We start from the raw sequence: 16,153 nt of genomic DNA on the forward strand, positions 1-16,153 counted from the left end.
TGAGCCTTTAGGCAAACTCTTCTGCTTTACATGAAAAATAACTAAGAAATTAGAAACAGTACAAAAAGATCTGCAGAAACATTGCTAAGTAGTAAGTATAAATCTTTTGCTAAATTTGCTTTTGTAATTTGTGGAAGAGATATCAATAGCACCTATAGTTAGCATGTGCTATAGTAAGCTTTTTTTCAAGACTTCTTGGTAACTTTGGAAAAGGAATTTTATTGGGAAACAGTTCTACTTGTATTTTTATATAGAGGTGAACAAGGAAGCTTGCAAGTAAGGTAAAGTGTGAAGGAAAACCTTTTTTTTAAAATACAAAAAGTATTTTTCATTACCTTATCTGAATTCTGAGTTAAAGAGACAATGAAAGAGACTTCTAGCTTTTCATGTGTATTTACTGATTAAAGTTAACTAATATTAATGCAGAGTGTGCTGTGTAGCCAAGCCTTACAATTTTTTTCCTTTTCATTTCTCAACCAAGGACTGATGACTACTGTTCTGAAATAGATGGCCAAAACTGGCTGATGGTAAAGAATTTAGAATTTAGATTTCAGAATTCTATTTTCAGTGCGCCCTCCCTAACCACTGTCATCTCCCATGGACAGCAGACTTTCTTCCCAGACACTCTCTTTATCCTTATACTGGAAGGCTTAGACATGGATTTGCCTAAAGGATGGTGGATAGATTAGACAGCATCTCAAGGACCTTTGCTTACAGCTTTCTGATGTCATTATATTTGGGAGGACATCTGTATTTGTTTGCTGGGGCTGCAGTAACAAAATACCACAGGCTGGGTGACTTACACAACAGGAATTTATTCCTCATAATCTGGAAGCCAGAAGTCCAAAATAAAGGTGTCCACATGTTCGGTTTCTTCAGAGGCCTCCAGCCTTCCTTGTAGGCAGCCTTCTTGCTGTGTCTTCACATCGTCTTTCCTCTGTGTGAGTGTGCACTTGTGTACATGTATGTTCTAATCTTCTCTTCTCATGTTGGATTATGAGCTCATATTGGATTATGGTCATATTGGATTAGGGCTCAAAATATCTCATTTTGCCATAATCACCTCTGCAAAGGCCTTGGATCCAAATACAGTTTCATTCTGAGGTATACATATGAATTTTAGGAGGGGACACAATTCAGCTCATAATATTGCACGTTATGGCTTGAAATGGCAGCTAATTTTGCAGGCAGATTTAGCTCGCACCACTACACTGCAGGCTCCATAGCTCTGCTCCACCTTGCTGCTTCATGTACTACCCTTTGGATTTGAATGATTCAACAAACATGTCCACAATTGGATTTATGTGCTTCATAAATGTATTATTTCTGTGGAAATATTTTAAACTAAGTTATAAACTTTATAACACTCACTTCTAAATATCTGATTATCTCTAAAATACAAATATTTTCCTATTGAATTTATTTGTGATTTTATGAAATATTTATTCTCAAACCTGATTCAATTTTGATATTTTCCTTAAGCACTTATTTTTGCTCTCCCCTTTTTAATCAAGTGTGCGTAATAATATCCTCTAGGTTGGTATTTCATCAACATTTTATAATAAATCATTTTGTGGTTAAGTAACATTAGAAAATGCTGATTAGGTTAGTCTCAAGGATGTGGTTATGCATCATTATTCATCATTTTTGTAATACTATGTTGTTGATAGTCACCCAGGTAAAGTTTGTTGATGCTATAGTTTTGTGATTTCTGTCCATGTGACACCAAAATGAATCATGCTTCAAGGATAGTAAGTTTTAGATATTATTTTTAACAACATTTTTTAGCTCTTTTAGTTTGAGCCCTTCCCTACTTTATTCCTTGGAGATACCCTCCCCCCCACCTTTTTTTTTTCTGGGCTGTGGTCATGTTTCCCCAGAAAATTTATTTTCTTTATCCTTAATACCTGGTAGGAACTAACTTAAGTGTTCAAATAAATGAGTCCACCCCAACCCCTCTTTCTATCTTTATTCATAGCCAGTTCTACATATAGAACCATTGTGTAGTTAGCATGCACATACACTCCCAGCCCAGAATCCTGCAAGGATATTCACTATCTTCTTCCTCAAACTACATGAAACTAGAACTCCCCATTATCATATCTCTTTATCAGCATTACAAATTAAAATTCTACTGGTCTGTATTTGTCATTTTTTATGCATAGGGCTCTATTTTTTAGCCTAGTGCTAAAAACACTGTTATATTTTCTTTTTTTTTAATTTCTTTATTGATTAAGTTATTACATATGTGTCCTTATCCCCACATTACCCCCCCCCCATCCTCCCCCAATCATGCCCTCACCCCTCTGTTGTCTGTGTCCATTGGTTAGGCCTATATACTTGCATATAAGTCCTTTGGTTGATCTCTCCCCCTTACCCCTACCCTCCCCTACCTTCCCTCTGAGGTTTGACGGTCTGATCAGTGCTTCTCTGTCTCTGGATCTGTCTTTGTTCACCAGTTTATGTTGTTCATTATATTCCATAAATGAGTGAGATCATGTGGTATTTTTCTTTCACTGACTGGCTTATTTCACTTAGCATAATGCTCTCCAGTTCCATCCATGCTGTTGTAAATGGTAAGAACTTCTTTTTTACCACAGCATAGTATTCCATTGTGTAGATGTACCACAGTTTTTTAATCCACTCATCTGCTGATGGGCACTTAGGCTGATTCCAAATCTTAGCTATTGTAAATTGTGCTGCTATGAACACAGGGGTACATATATCCTTTCTGATTGGTGTTTCTGGTTTCTTGGGATATATTCCTAGAAGTGGGATCACTGGGTTAAATGGCAGTTCCATTTTTAGTTTTTTGAGGAAACTCCATACTGTTCTCCACACTGGCTGCACCAGTCTGCATTCCCACCAGCAGTGCAGGAGGGTTCCTTTTTCTCCGCATCCTCGCCAGCATTTGTCATTTGTTGATTTGTTGCTTTGTTGATGATAGCCATTCTGACAGGTGTGAGATGATACCTCATTGTTGTTTTGATTTGCATTTCTCGGATGATTAGTGACTTTGAGCATGTTTTCATATGTCTCTCGGCCTGCCTTATGTCTTCTTTCGAAAAGTATCTATTTAGATCTGTTGCCCATTTTTTGATTGGGTTGTTTGTCGTCCTTTTGTTAAGTTGCATGAGTTCCCTGTAAATGTTGGAGATTAAACCCTTATCAAAGATATCATTGGCAAATATGTTCTCCCATGCAGTGGGTTTTCTTGTTGATTTGTTGATGGTTTCTTTTGTTGTGCAGAAGGTTTTTATTTGATGTAGACCCATTTGTTTATTTTCCCTTTAGTTTCCATTGCCCTAGGGGCTGTGTCGGTGAAGATATTGCTTCGGCATATATCTGAGATCTTGCTATAGAAATATTGAAAGATCCTCTAATATTTCTATGGTTTCCCATCTTACATTTAAGTCCTTTATCCATTTTGAGTTTATTTTTGTGTATGGTGTAAGTTGGTGGTCTAGTTTCATTTCTTTTTTTTTTTTTTTTTGCATGTGTCTGACCAAGTTTCCCAGCACCATTTATTGAAGAGACTGTCTTGACTCCATTGTATGTTCTTGCCTCCTTTGTCAAATATTAATTGAGCATATTGGTTCATGTCGATTTCTGGGTTTTCTATTCCATTGGTCTATATGTCTGTTCTTGTGCCAGTACCAGGCAGTTTTGAAAACAGTGGCTTTGTAATACATCTTGATATCTGGTATTGAGATCCCACCTACGTTGTTCTTTCTCAGGATCGCTGCAGCTATTCCGGGTCTTTTTTATTCCAGATGAAATTTTTGAGAGTTCGTTCTAGATCTGTGAAGTATGCCGTTGGTATTTTAATGGGGAGTACATTGAATTTGTAGATTGCTTGGGTAGTATGGACATTTTGATGATGTTGATTCTACCAATTCATGAACACGGTATGTTCTTCCATCTGTTTTCTCGTCCTCTATCTCTTTTTTCAATGTGTTGTAGTTTTCTGAGTACAGGTCTTTTACCTCCTTAGTTAAGTTTATTCCTAGGTATCTTAATTTTTTGTGTGCAATGGTAAATGGGATTATTTTTGTAATTTCTCTTTCTGTAAGTTCACTATTGGTGTATAAAAATGCCATAGATTTCTTGGCGTTGATTTTGTATCCTGCTACATTACCAAATTTGTTTATTAAGTCTAATAATTTTTTGATAGTCTTTAGGGTTTTCTCTGTACAGTATCATGTCATCTGCAAATAATGACAAATTTACTTCTTTTCCAATTTGGATGCCTTTTATTTCTTCTTCTTGTCTGATCACTATGGCTAGTACTTCTGGTACTATGTTGAACAGGAGTAGTGAAAGCGGGCATCCCTGTCTTGTTCCTGTTCTTAAAGGAAATGGTTTTAGTTTTTGCCCATTGAGTATGATGTTGGCTGTAGGTTTGTCATATAAGGCTTTTATTAAGTTGAGGTATGATCCTTCTATTCCCACTTTGCTGAGTGTTTTTATCAGAAAAGGATGCTGGACTTTGTCAAATGCCTTTTCTGCATCAATCGATATGATTATGTGATTTTTGTCTCTCAATTTGTTTACATGATTTGCGGGTATTGTACCAGCCTTGCATCCCAGGAATAAGTCCCACTTGGTCATGGGTGTATAATTTTTCTAATGTAATGCTGGATCCGGTTGGCTAGAATTTTGTTGATATTCTGAAGTCAATGCTATTAAACATTGCCTTTGCAAAATGTTGAGTAATTTAGAAAACACGCAAAGAGTGAGTGGCTAACTGAGGCACATACCTCTTCCATGCACCTGTTCAGTGGCAGGTGATTCAGCAGCTGAGTAATGCAGATATGAAGGCTCAGATCCATGAAGAAAGTGTTCAGCATCCTCAAAGAGTCCCATCTATAAAAACATATATTTGCCATATTTCTTGTTAGGCATAATTATAAAGCTAGGTTCTAGAAGATAATATGCAGTTTTAAAAGAATAAATAAAATGATCTAATACTAGATAGAGAACATTCAAAATTATGAATTGTAAGGATTTTTCTAAGTTACATAACTTCTTTGAAATGAAACAATAAAGGATAGTTAGGGTTATATTATTTCTTTTCTTTTTCCCTGCCATACATATCACTGTTTATCATTGCTTGCATGTGGCATTATTTCATAAATTAGTTCAGGAAATTGTTGTTCTGTAACACTTTATTGGACCGTCTCTATACTTCACTTGGGTAACTTTATTTTCTAAGTATTTCAGACTAACACTATTAACATGCAACAATATCTGAGTAATTTTTGTGTTTTAATTGAAGTTAGCAGAATATATTTCAATCAGTTTCAGAAAGCAAATCAAGTTTTGCTAGGTATGCCCTAGCCGTGTAGCTCAGTTGGGTAGAGCATCCCAATACACCAAGGTTGTGTGTTTGATCCCCATCAGGGCACATACAAGAATCAAGTAATGACTGTTTTTAAAAAGTGGAGCAACAAATTGATGTTTCTCTTTATCCCTATCTCTCTCTTCCTCTCTTTCTAATATCAATAAATAAGTTAAGGATTTTTTTTTTTTTAAAAAAAACAGACTTGCTGGGTAATGTTTCTGAAATTTCTTTCCATTGATTATTCCTTATAATTACAGATAATTTTTTATTTCCTGATTCTTTTTTTAAAGAAGAACATCACTCGAGTTTTTTATATATAGCTTTATCAAAGAGAACAGAAACTCAAGGAGAAGAAAATGGGGACCAGCAGGAGGCTGTAGATAGTACATTTTCACTACAGAACTACAGGCAGTTTCATAAGAAAATAAAAAAGATAAATCGAGAATTTACCCTTAATCATGTGGCATTTATTCTGCTTGATAAATGTTTATTTTAACAGCCAAGTATACTGAACAATTAACAATGAACTTAAACCCATAACAAAACATTCAGTGACACATGCAGCCTAAAATAAAATTATTTCTAATTTTAGCAGTGGCATTAATCTCCTTGCATTTAAATTTTTTAAATTTTATGCTGTAGGAAATGCATTCTAGCTGCTCTTTATGTAATAAGGAAAATTGCCACATTGATTGCCTTGCCTTTTCTTAAATTAATATGTAAAGCATTTGTTAAGCTGTGCTGAAATAAATTAGCTTGCTTAAAAAAAAAAAGAAACTTATCAACCTAGTCCTAGTCAAAGCAGTCAGCAGTTAGCAGATTCTGGTAAATGCTTTAAAACTCACTTAGATAACTATTTTCTTTTCTTTAAGAAATATTTTGCAAATTGAGAGGGCCTAAATGAAAATGTACTTTAACAGTTTAGACTTTCAATCAGGTAAATGATACTGTATTAATTTGTGTCAGTTCACAGTTTAGAGTTTTATGCACAATTTTGTTGTTTGTTTAACATAGTAAAACATGTGACATTCATTCATATATTTGTTTTTCATACAATAACCACATGAGGAATCTGTTCTCAGAGAACTATTCCTTTCCTATTTATCTGTAGATAATAAACTCTTTTAGGTCCCATTAATCCTGAACTAATTTTCAACAATTGCTTTGTTTTTCTCACATAAAACATTTGCCATAACCAGCTCATTGGAATAATAATCTAACATTAAGCAGAAGTTCTGAGTCTCTGTCTCTTTCATCTTTTATGAGAATATAAGGTAAACATAAAGGAAAATTCAATATTTCTTTGTCAAATAAGGGTAAAATATAGACTAGATCTTAAGACTGTGTATTGCAAGTCTTGTAACGTTAGCCTCTAAGCCAGTAGTACTCTGAGACTCAGATAAATCATCCTCAATATCCCCATATGTATGAATGAAAGAATTTGCCTTTTCATGTCAATATTTCTCTCCAATGTATATGTTAATGATTACTCTTTCATTTTTTAATTTGCATGATTCCAGGATATAAACTCTTTATACATAAAGAACCCAACAAATAATGTTGATTTGACATTATCAATGTTTTTTGTTTCTCCTTCTACTGCTATGCTTAATAGCTACATCTACCATTTCTCACAAATGTATTGTTATGTGTATTAAGTTCACAATTTCGTTTTTAGTAGGGACTCATTTAAAAGTAAATGCCATAAGAAAATTAGCCACAACATATATTTTTAAACGGAATATTTCTGCCATATAAAGAATCTGGGTAGATGATGTATAATATATAGTGAGATAGGAAGATTTTGTTGCCTGCAATGACACCAAGGAGATAAATGACAGTATTACCAATGAGCGTCCGTAGTGGTGGTGACCTGTGTCAATCCTCCCTTCAATCAATAAAAACGTGTTTGATTGAAGGGTTTTTTTCCCCCCTCAGGGAAGCCTAAGCAGTTACTTCACTAATGATCCCAATTTCGACCAGTGACCCAGAAATGAAACACTACATTTCACAAAACTCTTGGCGTGCACTATAAACAAGACTTACAAAAAGTCATGTCCTTGAAAACATGAAATCTAACATGCTGGTATGTGTCTTATACTCAGAATTGGGTTCAGAAAGAAATTGTTTAATGGGCCACAGAAGGAAGCTAGGTCTATTGAAAAAGAAACTCCCTTATAAGTAAAACAATAGAAAATCTGAAATGTGAAGTTTCTGTGGTACAAGATCGACCACTCAATTCCTTTCATAACCTAGTGGTGCCATTTCAAGATTATTTATAGCTCTGAGGAGACTACATGGTTTTTGAAAGGTGTTGATCTGGGAAATCTTAGAGAGTCCAGGTTTGTTCACATACAAATAGTAATTTAGCACTAGCTGATTGCCTGATTTTAAAATTTTAAAATGATAATTATGATGACCCATTTCTTAAGAAAACAATTTTGCTTGACAATTTATATCTTGAAATGTCCTGTTTTTTATTCTCATAACCAAAGAGAAACACAAATTTAAACCTAACAAATATTCAATTTCATTATAGTATATATGAAAATGATGTTGATATTATTTATTCTTTATCATTTTTATGTTTTTGAGGAAGGTCTTTTATCATATATGATTTGCAAATATTTCATTGCATCCATGTTTTGCCTCCTCGTTCTCTTAACAGTATTTTTTAAAGTCCAATTTGCCAGTTTTTTCTGTTATGGATTTTTCTTTTGATATTTTAATCTAAGTAATATTTATGTGTGTATCTTAAACCAAAGTCACAAAGGGTTTAGTCCTATATTTTACTCTAGAAGTTTTATAATTTTTCATTTACCATTTAGGTCTGTGGCACAGTTTGAGTTAAAGTTTAAACATGACGTGCTTCATATGCAGGTTCATTTTTTGCATATGGATATCCAGTTGGTATTGCACCATTTGCTGAAAAACTTCACTGTATGCATTGAATTGCATTTGCAACTTTGCTGGCAAACAATGGATGATCTCTGTGTAGGACTATTTCTGGATTCTCTATTTAGTTTCCTTATCTATATATCTATACTTGTGCCTATGCCAGCTGTCAGCAAATTATTTCTATAAAAGGTCAAATAGTAAATATATGAGACATTTTTTCTTTTATTTAATTTTAGTGAATTTAACTTTAAATTTACATAACCACATGGGACCAGTGTCTACCATATTGGACTGAGCAAGTGTAAAAGGAAGTAGACATCTTATTTATATCAGTATTTGATAACTCAAGGGTACATACTGTAATCACTATACTAGGGGATTAAAAAAAGGAAAAATGTTTAATTACTAAGCTTATTAGGTATAAAGGTAGAATGATAAAAATATTCATTTAATCTCAAAGAAATCAATTAAAAAAGAATAGAAATCAAATATTTAAACATAACTAAAGGAAAAGCATGAAAAGCTGCTATACTATAGAAACACAGCAAAGCTGATTTAACTATATCATTAAACATGTAGGTTTTAATGTAAAAAACTTTACTATAGATGAAGAGGATTTTTACAGTGTTAAAGGTTTCAATCTGTGGCAACATCATAACAATTTTACTTTTATATACCCTAAAATGTAAAAAGTAAAACTGGACAAAACTAAAATCAGAAATAGATCATTTGACAATCATATTGCAAGATTTTAACAAATATCTGTCAACAGATAATATATATGTTATAACATGTAATAATATAAATATAATATTGTTTTATAGATACATATATAATTATATTTAAAATATGAATATAATTTACAATAGTCAAACCCAGGAAAATGACATGGTTTTAAGGTTTTTTAAAAAGCAAATCTAAACTATCGTGTTAAAAAGAAGAAATTTTTTTAAGGAGAGGGGACAATGGCGGGCGAGCAGGAGAGTTGCAAGTCCCTGAGCGGGCTGCTGAACGGCCTGGCCCAGAAAGATTTCCACGGGCACCAGGGCATTACTGAGGAGCTGCTGCGGAGCCAGCTCTACCTGGAGGTGCTGCCCGAGGAGTTCCGGCCTTTTCTGGCGAAGATGAGGGGGATTCTTAAGTCTGTTGCATCTGCAGACATGGATTTCAACCAGCTGGAAGCATTCTTGACTGCTCAAACCAAAAAGCAAGGAGGGATCACATCTGATCAAGCTGCTATCATTTCTAAATTCTGGAAGCGTCATAAGACAAAGATCCGAGAGAGCCTGATGAACCAAAGCCGCTGGGACAGTGGGCGTCAGGGCCTAAGCTGCAGAGTTGATGGCAAATCACAGTCGAGGCACTCAGCTCAGATACACACCCCTGTTCCTATAATGGAGCTGGAAATAGGGAAAAGTGGGCAGGAATCTGAATTTCTGTGTTTGGAATTTGATGAGGCCAAGGTCAACCAAGTTCTGAAGAAGCTCTCAGAGGCAGAAGAAAGTATCAGCACACTGATGCAGCCAGCCTAGCTGAAAATGGACTTGTTGAAGCAAAGGTGTTCATAATCTGTTTTGTTTTCTTTAAATATTATTCACCCATTAGTATTAAATCCTCAAATTCAAATTTGCCTGCCTCTGCTTGCTGGGACTTATTTTTTCCATTTACTCCTATAGTTGTTCTACTGCAAAGGCTCTTATACTTCAGCATGTAGAGGTACTTGTAACAGCATTTTTTTTTTTAAAGGAGGTGTCCAGAACCCTATGCCCAGAGACTTGGATTCAGGTTGGCTGGGGTCAACTTTAGAAACCCATATTACGGTGGTTTGTTCCTGAGTAGGATTTCAGGAATATATACATGATAAATTATACAAGAATTAGAAAACATTTTATACAAACAAATACAAGGCTGACCAAATACTGTGTATCTTGAGCTGACGCCTAGAGATTTGCTGACCCTTGACAGTAAAACCAGAGATGCTTCTGGAACTGACTCAGGTATTTGAGTTAGTTCTATCCAAATCTGGGGGATCTGGTTTGATCTGAGCTACTGAGAAACATGGGCTTTTTTAGAACCTAGAAATAAATTGATCTCATCACAAAGAGACTCCCTCACCTCAGGTCAGGACTGGGGGAAGAGAAAAATGTCTCTGGAGGTGATGTGAGGTTCTTTACCTCAGAAAATGTTACTTGAGTCATCAAATAAAACCTCTTCAATAAAATATCTGCAGCCCAGCCAATGTGGCTCAGTGGTTGAGCATCGGCCCATGTACCAAGAGGTCACTGGTTCGATTCCCAGTCAGGACACATGCCCAGGTTGTGGACTGGTTCCCCAGTAGGAGGCATGCAGGAGACACCCAATCAATGTTTCTCTCTCAGTGATGCTGCTTCTATCTCTCTCTCCCTCTCCATTCTCTCTCTAAAATCAATAAAAACATATTTTAAAAAAAGAATAAAAAAAGGAGAGAGGGTAGTTGGTTGAGGACAGAAAGTAGTCTTCTTATATACCAAAAACAAATGTTTAAGGTCTTGACCTGGGCAGTGATTATATGGGCATTCTCTTTGAGGTAATTTATTGGGCTGTATATTTATGTTTGCCTACTTTCTTTCAGTCTGTGTTTTATTTCAGTATTTGATAAATTGTGATGGAAGGAGACTGGACTTAGGGTGGTAAACACACAATACAATATACAGATGATATATTATAGATTTCTAAACACACACACACAAACAAATTAAAAAACAAAACAAACCAAATCTTCACTTCTATTCAAGATGGAGTAACCGAGGCCAAATTTACCCCATTGCCTGAAACAACAGCCAAAAAAATGGGCAAATATATGAAACAAGAGTTTCAAAACCCTGAATGTCAGTCACTGAGGGATAGTTACCCCAGAGAGCTAGGAAACAAATGAGGTGAGTCCTACAATTAGCCCCTCTTATGGTTTGGGAGAGTTTCTAGCTGGAGGAGCAAAGGGGGAATTCAAACAGAGCCTGGGAGACATCAACGAAAGTCCTGGAGACCAATGTAGCCCCAGTTCCCAGGACCAAGGCCCAGAAGCAGAAAGGCTGCATGGAGAGAGAAGCAGAGATCTGCAGGGCGCCCCCAGTGGGAGCTCAGCAGCATTCTGAGGCACACATGCAAATGAGGAAAACATCCAAATTTGGGGAAAGAACCATCTGAAAGGACCCCCCGGGACAGTATGGAGCCATGGGAAAAGACACACCAGAGGACAGTTATTGAGTGACTCCTGTATGCCAGGTAAGCTGTCATGTATATCTTACCTTTACAATGACCTGTAAGATCAAATAGATAAATAACACCCTCATTTTACAGAAAAGAAGCTGGGGCTCAGAAGGTAGGACATGCAGGGTTACACAGGTAGCAAATGTCAATGCCAGGACTCAAGAGTAAGTCTTCTAACCTAAAGACACATGTCTTTTGTAGTTTTCTGTGCTCTCTCTCCTTACTCCATAGCCTGTGATCGACAAAATTCAGAGAGAATTAGCTTTTCTTGACTTACATGCTGGAGATCTCCTCCCTCCCTTACCAAACAATTGCTTGAAACTTGCACACGACACTTAAAACGTACTCCACTGATCTTAAGAATGCTGCAGCTTTCCTTCATCCTTTAATTCAAGGTCAACCTTCTTTAGAGGAGGGTTACGGTTTTTGATTCATTGAAAAATGAATTGAGTACCTATGGTACACCATAACAAACTCTGTAAAAACATTCACACAGAGTTTTAAATATTTGTGTTTTTTTAATTTAAAATTTTTATTGTTTGAAGTATTATATATGTCTTCTCCCCCCCCCCCCACCCTCCCCCCACCCCCCATTGACCTCTCCCCAGCCACTCCCACCCTGGGTTTTTTTTTTTAATGAATGTTTCCCCTACAAAACCTTTTCCCTCTTCAAGAATGTAAGTAAAATCCAGGCGCCTTAATTAAGTCATCCCTGAAGTCAGCATCAGATAACATCTCACAGTGTTTGGTGGAATGAATGAAGGAAGTCCCTATTTGAAGAATCGTGGAGCTCGGGCTAGTGTGGGCCGTCTCAAATTGAGCAATACCAACAAGGTGTCTGTCCTTAATCTGGATCACTGGGATCCTGAATCTAGATCCAAAATCTCACATTTGTGCAATTTTCCTGGGGGAACCTAACAGCTTTCTACAGATTTCAGAAGGACTTTGTAATCCAGTAAAGATAAGAAACTTTTACTCAATACTAGTAGTTCTCAAAGTATAGCCTCTGGGCCGCCACCAGCACCAGCACCAGGGATCTTATTAAAACTCCAAGCGCTTCAACCTCCCCTAGACCTGCGGAGTCTGAGGCTAGGGGCCTTGTGATGCATGTTTTCAGGAGCCTCCAGGTTATTCTGATGCATGCTGAAGTTTGAGAACACTGCTCTAAGAGTCCCTTGGATTTATCTCAGAAAGCCACTAGTTCTCATCTAGCGGACAAAGGCTTTCCCTCATCTTCATAGAACCCTCTTCCCCGCCCCCCCCCTTTTTTTTTTGGTCTTGTTCAAGCTCATCTTTAATATTCTACTTAATACAGGAAGCTTTCCAAGCCTGGGGGAATTAAATTTGGTTTCTCCCATCATCTGGAAAGAGCCACCTCCCCCACCTCCCACCCTATCTCAGCACAGGATATTCACATTGTTTCTTAAAAGAAAAATAAATAAATACAGAAAACCAGAATCAAAACTTCAAAACAACCATAAAAAGCACTGGGTGTGTGTTTGGACAATATGTGCATAAACATGTGGCATGTTTATTTTAGCGTTTTAGAGCTTAAACGTCTGGACTGAAGGGATTATAACATATATATATACTCATGGGCAACAGAAGAGCCAAATATATTTTTAAATGCTGGATAATAGTAAAAATGCACCCACTTTCTGATTCTGCCCTGTTATCTGCTATAGAATCACAGGTCTGAGTTTAGTTAGCATTAATGTACTTGCTTGCATTTAAACATGTTTATCAGAGGTTATGCCCCCATGGTGCTTAGCCACTGCATGGAATATATAAAAGCCTCGACCCCTATTCCCATGGTCACTCCCCTGTGGCATTCTGTGTTCTGGCTTGCCTTTCCCTGGGAAGAAAAACTGAAAACGTTCTTGGTACTGAGCCACGCTCCCATCTGGGATAAAGATTAGGAAAGAGGGAGGGAGCCTTTGTTCAGGTTATAAATGCCAGATGCTGCCACATTAATAGTCCTACACATCCCAGTGGTGCTTGTTTCAAACATTTGGTTTTCAAACTCTCCTCTCTAAAGAATGTGCTGGTAACTGCCAAGAGTCGCAGAAGAGGGACCCACTGCATTCATGAATACTTACTCCAAAATGGCCACTGATAGGATAAAGAGAAACCCCTAGACCGTATGGTGGTTTATCAGCTTTCACATAGCACAATGTTCCCCAGATTGGAGACTTCCATACTCCAGGGAATCATGAGAATTGTTGAAGAGGTCACCATGTCGGCTTTGAGCCAACAGAACATAAACCACCATCAGTGAAAGGCAATTTAGCCTTAGCGTCACTATTGACTTATAGGAAACCACTCAATGGTTATAAATAAAAGAGCTCTTTAACTATTTTCCTTGCAGACTCTGAGGAACAGCAAATGGGTCAAAGCTGATGTGCAGAAAAAAAGTAGCAAAAAAAAATGTGAGAGATAACAAATTAAAGAGAGAAAAGGACAGTCAAAACAGAGAATGTGAAAAGAGTAAGCAGGGAAGAGGGGGAAATAGTGCAACAGAACCAACTCAATTTTTAATTATAGTAATAATTTTAGGCACAGCCTCCAAGGGAGAAATAGTTATGAAGGAGTCTAACTAAAATCTATGAGATCAGCCCTGGCCAGTATGGTTCAGTTGGCTGAGTATCATCCCTTGCACTGAAGAGTTCGCCATTTTGATCCCCCGCTAGGGCACATGCCAGGATTGTGGGCTCCATCTCCAGTAGGGGGCGTGCAGCTGATCGATGGTTCTCTCTCGTTGGTGTTTCTCTCCCTTCCTTTCTCTCTCTAAAATCAATAAAAACGTGTTTGTTTTTAAAAATCTATTAAATCAGTATTACTGATTTTTCGTTTTGCCTTAAGCTCCAATATGGGTTGCCCAGCGCTATTACTGATCGTGTCTTGATTTAAAATTTTGTTCATTATGGATTGTAATTTTTAAAAATATTGTGTTAAAATATCATTTATCTTGATTACTGAGTTTTGGGGCATCCCTTAAATTTCACAGCCAACTTGAGTGTCTCACTTGCCTCACCCTCGTCCTGGCACCATAGATCATACTGTTCCTCCAAATTTGGTTGGATACTATCAGAATAAGAGATGGAGAAACAGAGGTGTTTCTTCCAAATAGAGAGTCTAATTAAGTGTCTGGGTTCAGCTCAACATAGATTTTAAGGCTGGAAGCTCTCTTGGGAAGCTATTATGGGGTTGGAGAAATGCTTGCACCTTGAGAAATTAAGATGTGAAGACTTATTCTGAATAAAATTTCTTCCCAGTGTTCATTTACATTGTCTTGCCAAAGCCATGCAAGCAATGTTCTCATGGTTATCTCTTGCTCTGTCACAGATATAAGGCTCCAAGGTGAAACCAAAGAATTGTCCTGCCAAGTCTGATGAGTAGGGCAAACCAGGAACACAGCAACTTCAAGGTTTAAGTTGTGATCTGATCCTGATAAGCTGCTCCCCGGAGCAAGTGTAAGATGATTCAGGAAATACATGCTTCGACTATCAATCTGTCTATTCATGTGGGAAAGGATACATAGATCACAGTTTATACATATTATATCTGGATTTAGAGACTCCATCAGGAGACTACATAAAAGAATTTATTATTATTTTTAAATATATTTTTATTTGTTTCAGAGATGAAGGGAGAGGGAGAGAAATATCAGTGATGAGGGAGAATCATTGATCAGCTGCTTTCTGCACGCCCCCTACTGGGGATCAACCCCACAACCCGGGCATGTGTCCTGACCAGGATCAAACTTCGACTTCTGGTTCCTAGGTCAACACTCAACCACCGAGCTACACCAGCCAGGCCAGTAAATCATTTAAATGAAGAAAATCCTTATGGAATAAGACTAAAGTGGCTGACAAGAAAATTTGATGTTACCTTTCAAAGAAATGTACAATCTATACTAATAAAAGGGTAATATGCTAATTAGACAGGATCGACTGGACATCTTCCCTACGTCTGACTTCCTTCCTGATAAAGCCACGGTGGTGGGGGCCGAGGCAGAGGCAGTTAGGGGCGATTAAGCCAGCAGGGGAGCAAGCAGTTAGGGGTGCGATCAGGCCAGCAGGGGGTGATCAGGCTGGCAGGGGAGGGCAGTTAGGCGGTGATCAAGCAGGCAGGCAGAGGCAGTTAGGGGTGATCAGGCAGGCAGGCAGGCAAGTGGTTAGGAGCCAGCAGTCTCAGATTGTGAGAGGGATGTCCAACTGCCAGATTAGGCCCCATCTTGCGGCAGTCGGACATCCCCTGAAGGGTCTCAGATTGGAGAGGGTGCAGGCTGGGCTAAGGGACACCTCCCCCCATCCCCCTACCCCCCGCATGAATTTCATGCACCGGGCCTCTAGTTTCAAATAAAATTGCAAATGTGCATGATTCTAACAGTTGGTACATGTTAACAATAATAGTTTTTATTATCTTGTTACCATTTGTTAAGGGAGAACAGACAAAGTACTAGGCATTTTATTTATGTAACTTTAAAAATATTCATAATAACCACGAGTAGGAAACTTTTCTAGTCCCATTTTCCATATGAGGAAACTGAAAGTTAGAAAAGTGACTTGCCCCTAGCCAAATAAAGCAGTTTGTTAGTCATGGGTAAGGCCAGATATTTAACCTTAGCCTACCTAATACCACAATCACTGTGCTTTTCCTCTA

General features: G+C 37.4%; 1 pseudogene; it reads left to right on the plus strand.

Annotated features, from left to right (window-relative positions):
• Positions 1–9,207: 9,207 nt before the first annotated feature.
• On the plus strand, positions 9,208–9,872 carry LOC102428316 (annotated as a pseudogene).
• The last annotated feature ends 6,281 nt before the right edge of the window (positions 9,873–16,153 follow it).

Source organism: Myotis lucifugus, unplaced genomic scaffold (assembly GCF_000147115.1).
Source record: "Myotis lucifugus unplaced genomic scaffold, Myoluc2.0 scaffold_1, whole genome shotgun sequence".
NCBI classification, from domain to species: Eukaryota; Metazoa; Chordata; class Mammalia; order Chiroptera; family Vespertilionidae; genus Myotis; species Myotis lucifugus.